Source organism: Mus pahari, chromosome 14, assembly GCF_900095145.1.
Source record: "Mus pahari chromosome 14, PAHARI_EIJ_v1.1, whole genome shotgun sequence".
Lineage (NCBI taxonomy): Eukaryota > Metazoa > Chordata > Mammalia > Rodentia > Muridae > Mus > Mus pahari.
Genome location: NC_034603.1, coordinates 51,617,695 through 51,623,771, shown reverse-complemented (window position 1 = coordinate 51,623,771; position 6,077 = coordinate 51,617,695). Strand labels below are relative to the sequence as shown.

General features: G+C 44.2%; 1 protein-coding gene across 7 annotated transcripts in view; it reads right to left on the bottom strand.

The window, feature by feature from the left end:
- Synrg (synergin gamma) overlaps window positions 1–4,735 on the bottom strand; it is an 81,016-nt gene extending 76,281 nt beyond the window's left edge. For all 7 annotated transcript variants that reach the window (XM_029545776.1, XM_029545777.1, XM_029545779.1 and 4 more), the window contains exon 1: window positions 4,709–4,735. The gene's annotated coding sequence lies outside the window, so the exon portion shown is untranslated. The remainder of the gene's footprint in view (window positions 1–4,708) is intronic.
- Window positions 4,736–6,077: the final 1,342 nt, after the last annotated feature.

Here is a 6,077-nt window from a genome sequence, read left to right as displayed (position 1 = left end):
CCTCTTCTGGAGTGTCTGAGGACAGCTACAGTGTACTTACATATTAAAAAAAAGAGAGAGAGAGAGCAGCTGCGCAGCTGCCAGTGTCTACTGCTGCAGAATGTCCAGATGAAGATGAGGACAAAAGCCACCCCCTTGAGAATGATGGTCTTCCAGTGGGCGGTCTCAATGGGCGAAAATGGGCGAAGGGAAGAGAAACATGGCGGCCTTACTGACAGGAAAAACTAGGGTTTGGAAGGAGCAGGACTAACACGTGAGAGGGAGCTGGTTTGAGGAACTGGGCCTTTCGCTGAGACCAGAAAGGGAACGAATCAAGAAAGGGAGGCAGGCTTTTTTTTTAGTCATGTGTAGGGGTGTTTTGGCTGCATGCACAGCTACACACCACAAGCGTGCAGTGCCCATGAAGGCCAAAAGGGGCTGAGAGATCCTGTGGCACTTACAACTGTTTACAAGCTAACATGTGGGTCTAGGAATCAAACCTAAGACTCCAGTAAGAGCAGCCAGTGCTCTTAGCTACTGAGCCATCTCTCCAGATCGAGAGGAAACCTCCTGGCTGGGAAAGTCTCTCAATTTCAGATTCAAAGATGTTCTTGAGAGGTTTTAGAGTAGGTTAGTGGGCACCAGGAACTGAATGTCAAATTCGGGAACTCTTGCTTTAAAAACAAAACAAAACAACAACAACAACAACAAACCTATACTCATCCTCCTACTCACAGGAAAAAGCCTAAAATACCAACTTTAGAGTCCATGGTTCTACAGTGGTTTAGTGTTTTGTTTTGTTCCCTTTAATAACAAAATGGTTTAGCATAGTATCTGGCTTTTGTGGAGGGCTGGTCACTGGTGAATCCTGGGCTAACAAGCAGGCCTAAAGAGTCAGTCCTTTTCTTAATGGTATACAAGAGGCAATAACAGTGGAGTCATGCATTAACAGTTTTGTCTGTCTAAGACAAAACTTGTAGGCTCAATCCGATCCTCCGTCTTATCTACTGATAGCAGGATTCTAGATGTGTGCCACCATGCCCTTCCCTGGATAGAATGTTTTGGTTCAAGGACAGTGCTGGTGATCATCTGTTCTACACAACACCACTTACACACCAAGACTGATAAGCTTAGTAGTAAGGAATACAGTTAAGTAGGCAACCACTTGAGACTTTGCCAAACCTGCCTTAAAGATTCAAGTCACCAGTATGGTAGAGTGGCTCAGTAAAACTTGGAGTGAGTTCTATTCTCTTGTAGTCAGTTGTAGTCCCCTTTTTACCCTGCCAGCTCCCTCTCCTGTCAAGTGAGGACACAGAACCCAACGTTTGTCAAGGTCCCAAATTAAGGCAACCACAGAGACAAGATATAAGCTGTATTACAGGGCTGCAGGGGTGGTTAGTAAGCTGCTCTTGTGAAGGACGTGGGTTCAGTTCCCAGCATCCACACGGCGGCTCAACATTCATCCCCAACTCTATTTCCAGGGTATCTGTTCCGAGGACACCAGGTATATGTGTGGTTTGTACATGTAGTCAGAATCCATACACATTAATAAATACAAAATATGATTTAAAAAAACCTGTTAAAGATTTTAAAAGCTACTTAAAATATTAAACACATATAAGAACCAACCAACTGTACTGATAAATATAACTCTAGTAAAACATTTAACAACCCAAAGTTGCTTAGTGACCCCTGCGTTTTTATTATGAAATATTTAGATAACTGAAACTAACGTGTTTTTCTTTCCATGTTTCTGTGTGTGGACAGCCAAGGAGGCCAGAAGAGGGCAGCAGATGCCCTGGGGCTGGAGTTAAAGGCAGTTCTGAGCCTCCTCCCCCATGTGTGTGCTCATTTCTCCAGCCCCTACCATTCTCTTTTGTTACATTTATTTAGTGTGTATGCGTGTGTGTGTGTGTGTGTGTGTGTGTGTGTGTGTGTAGCTGTTCACGTAGAGGTGGGAGAACAACTTGGGGGAGTCAGTTCTCTCCTTGTACTATGTGAGTCCCTAGTGTTGAGTGCAGACCATTGTGCTTGGCAGCATGCCCCACCCCCAGCCAGTCCCCACTCTCCCCCACCAAGTAATTCTTAGACTGGCTAGACAAGCAGCTAAGATGCTGCTAAGCAGGAAGATGCTGATGAGACAGCTAAGCTTGAGGGGTACGATGCCTCTGGGTCAGAGATCTCCCGGTTCCCCTCAAGGCCTTTTCGGATCGGGCGTACTTTCCCTTTCCTTTTTATCACATAAAACTCTTCTCTCCGTTGAACAGCAGCCGATCCGATCCTGCACTGCAGATGTGTTCCTCCCATAGCATCTGCTAGCCCCCAGTCTCCTTATGACAATCTCAACACCTTCTCCTCCCCCTGGTGCAGCTCAAAATCGACTTCACTATTATGCGTTTTGGTGGATACTCACAAACACATTTTAAAAACCATGCCAGGATAGGTAAGAAACAGCAGAGGATGGAGAGACTAAGAAGTTCCCACAGAGCTTGTAAGAGAATAGGGCAGGGAAGCAGAGTGCTAAGGTTACTTTGTGAACACCCATTCTTAGCCTTCCTAATGCTGTGACCCTTTACTATAGTTCTTTGTGTGTGGGTGACCCCAACCATAAAATTATTCCATTGCTACTTCATAACTGTAATTTTGCTACTACTATGAATCATAATGTAACAACTGGCTGATGTGTGACCCCTAAGAGGGGTTCAGACCTAAAGGTTGAGAACGTGCAGTATTTTTTTTTAAAGATTTATTTATTATTATCTGTAAGTACACTGTAGCTGGGGTCACTAAAGTCTCTTCGAGATTGTTTTCAACTCTGTTGCTTTACTTGGTTAAAGGCAAATACTGTCGTTTTGTTTATCAGTTTCAAGCATTTATTCTAGGATAGTCCATTCAGTGCATTAGGCGAAAGTGGTTGTTTGCACGGGGCTGCCTTTGGCTAGTCTTTAAGGAAACTAAGTAGCTAAAAGAAAGTAAGAAACAGTATCCAAGGCAAAAGGAAGGTCTCAGAATCCGTTCCAGCTGCTGATTTCTTTTTCCCACTGAGAGCTTAGAGAGAAGAGTGCTGGCTTCTGTTTTTCTCCAGTTATTCTCTGCTACTTTGTTAGGTTTCTTATAGATAACTTCAGCTCTTAGCATCGCTTTCCCAAAACCAAAATATTCCTGAGTATACAGTTTCTCAGCCCAAAAAAGTATCAAATAAGTGTAACACCAAATACCCTTCAACCAACCATTGTAACCACTTTCTGTCTCCTATATATTTGCTACCTGTTGTTGTGCACATGAGTTTATTGTCCATATTCTTTCCCTTAAGACAGGATCTCAGGACGCCCAGGCTAACCTCAAACTCTGCAGATAGCAGAGCATGTCTTTGAGCTCCTGATCTTCCTGCCTACATCTCCTCAGAGCTGGATTACAGGCATGCTCCAGTGCAGCTGCTTGGACCAGTGACATTAAAATACTACAAACCAAACTGAGCAGGGTTTTGTTTTGTTTTTTTTTTTAAAGAGAACATTTGTGCTTAAAACACAAAATTCTTTGAAATTTTCTAGGACTGGTCCCATTATTAATCATACATTTGATTAGATTAATGCCACTTAGGAATGCCACTTTAGAAATTGTTATCCTGTATATATTCTGCAGGCAAAAGCAATTTCCAATGCTCACTAATGAAAAACCCTAATGAAACAGTGACAAAACCAGAGGAGGAAGGAAAATGTTTTAAGTTTAAAGTCAAAGACTGTAGAGGAAGCAGAAAACCTGGCCACACACAGTTGCTTTATTCAAATGGCTGCTTTTTTCCTTCTGTGAATGAGTGTGTGTGTGTATGTATATATATATATATATATATATATATATATATATATATATATATTCACACATATGCACCTGCAAGAGATGGTTACTTTAAAATCTTTTACACAATTGAAGTGTAAGTGATTCCAAAATTAAACTATACATGAAAAAAACCCCAAACACTTCGCTTTCCAAAGATAACTTAGGATATTTAAAAATATAAAGCTAATTTTATCTCGGAATGTGTGTGCTGTATGTTAGCTAATTAAATAAACACAAACTGAGTCATGATAGAAATGGGTGCAGACTTTCTGGAATCAAACATTTTGTTAAATGAAAATGAACTTGAGTTACAAACGCCCCTTTACCATTCTGGATACAGGAAGCACAGCCTAAAAATTATCTGAAATAGAACAAAGAGCAGATTTTTATTTTTAAAAGGAGCTCAATAAAGTCTGGAAGCTTTTGTTTTAAGAGGAGCATACTGCTCTTGGTCAGTGAATTTTCTTTGTTTCAAAATGTCTATTTCAAAAGGAGTCAAACATGTTTTTTTTTTTTTCTACTAGACGAGCTTTATCTCAAGACAATTACTAATTCAAAGGTCTTCAGATTTTTCTATTTGTACGTGAAGAAAAGAAAAAGGACAGGACGCTCAATGAGAGGAAAGACAATACTGTACACTCTTAAAACGGTTCCTCCAGCTTCGTGACTAGACCGTCACAGCCTTCTCTCCGACAGCAGCTCGAGCCCAGCAAGCCCAGCAGGGACTCGCCGGCGGGCGCTCGAGGCCCCGCGGCAGGTGCGGTGGCGCCTGCACCCGAGCGCGCTCCCCGCGGGTCCCCAAGACGCTCGCGCCCCGCAACCGCCGCCCCTGCGCCCGGCCCCACCTGCCCACTCCGCCGGCCCCGCGCCCCGCTCCGCCCCGTCGACCCACCTGCCTGCCCCGCCGGGCCCCGCGCCCGCCCCCGCCGCGCCGCTGGCTCCGGCTCCGGGCCGCAGCGCCATCTTGCTTGGGGCCGCCGCCGCCGCGCCAGCAGCTGTCAGCCGAAGACAGGCACTTCCGGGGCAGACACCGCCCCACCAAGTCGGGGCCGACGACGGGGCGGGGCCGCGCGCCCACGTGACTTCATGGCCCTCGGGCACGAGCGGCGCGCCCCCGCTGCATGCTGCAGGAGTCACAGCACTGAGGCTGGTGTAGTTACTTTGCAATCCCGGATCTGCACTAATGCACACAGTAGGTCCTGATATAACCAGATGATGGAACACAGGTGCTCTTCTGCTGTTCCTTTACACAGCAGTCGGATCCTAGAGGGCCTTTACAGCTGTTTCCCTTGGCACTGTGACTCTCTTCAGCATCCATCACAGGCACTGACCTTATCTTACTTAGGTAAGTCAACCAAGAGCACACATGAACCCAGTACACACTTAGATAGGGCGGTCGATTCTGCCATAGTGAGGCACAGTAAGCACATGCTGAACCTACACGGGGTATTTTTACTTTGATACCTCCACCCCTAATCAAGCTACCTGGAAGAAAAATGTGTTGAAAGTAAAGTTCGTTAAGCTCTTAGATAATGGATCATTCACAAACAGTCCCTGCCACTTCTTGCTTTACAGCTTTCACTAAGAGACAATTATAATAGGTTATTAGTTTACTAGACCAGTCAATTTTATGTTCATTTAATAGTCTGATGTCCCTCTGAGTTACTATTTTAGAAATGAGAAAAATCAATCTTGAAAGAAGTTCTTGTAATATGCTCAGATCTTGGAGCTGCAAGCAGTGTGTCCATGCCAGTGTGTCCTCAAAGTCCTTGTTCCTTAACTAGGACCACGCCCACTATTTGTGGGATCTGTTTTCCTTGTTGTTTGGTCTTATTTACTATTTCACTCTTCCACTTCCCTGGACAAGGCTAACATTCATATAGGAGAGTCCTTACTGATATATAGGAGTCTAAATCCATTACTGACCTTTGACAAAACAAGCTGATACAAGTTTTGTAGCTACTTCATGGACTGGGTGGTTGCTCAGAAAAGAATCAAGAGAAAATAACTTGAGTGGGGGTTGTCAACGTGATCTGTTAGCATCTTTATCTGCATCCGTCCAAGGACATTCCCCATCTGTGTTAAGAGTCCTGCTCAGATGCCCCATACCACATAATCATTTCTATACTTCATCACTGCCATTAGTTGCAAAAGAGTGGTGCTGTTAGCAAGCCCTGTGTTCTTGAAAGAAAAATAAACTTAATGCTTGCTGAAGGAATATCTGTTGTGAGTTTACAAAGCTTCAGACACAGTGATAGGCA